Source organism: Helobdella robusta (genome assembly GCF_000326865.2).
Source record: "Helobdella robusta unplaced genomic scaffold HELROscaffold_46, whole genome shotgun sequence".
NCBI classification, from domain to species: Eukaryota; Metazoa; Annelida; class Clitellata; order Rhynchobdellida; family Glossiphoniidae; genus Helobdella; species Helobdella robusta.
Window position 1 is genome coordinate 517,848 of NW_008705138.1, and position 549 is coordinate 518,396.

Consider the following 549-nt stretch of genomic DNA (forward strand, 5'->3'; position numbering starts at 1 on the left):
AGCAGTGGAGATCAAATTTAGAAAATCATTTAAAAACGGCTAGAGCATCAGCAACCTATATTAGCAAAACCACACAAAATGCGTTAATTAAATGCTGTGGGGAAGAAATATGTGAACAAATTTTGAGTCGCGTTAGAGAATCAAAGTATTATGCTATTATGATTGACGAAACAACCAATGCATCACATAAGTCGCAAATGACTATAATATTACGTTACTTGCTGCCTGATGGATCAGTTCGAGAAGATTTTGCAGGATTTGTTGATCTACATGACAACAATTACCAATCTGATATTACTGCATCAATTGACACTGAACCTATTCTTGACGGCAAAATTATTGGTCAATCGGTTATAAACATGTTTTCAAACAAGTTCCACCTTTCTCTAGAAAACTGTGTTGGTGTGGGAACAGATGGTTGCAGTGTTATGTCTTCGTTACAAAAAGGAGCAGTAGTTGAAATTCAAAAAGTTGCAGTGAATGCAGTCTGGTGTCCTTGTTATAACCATGCTTTAAATTTAACTTTATCAAAAAGTTCGAATGTACAAG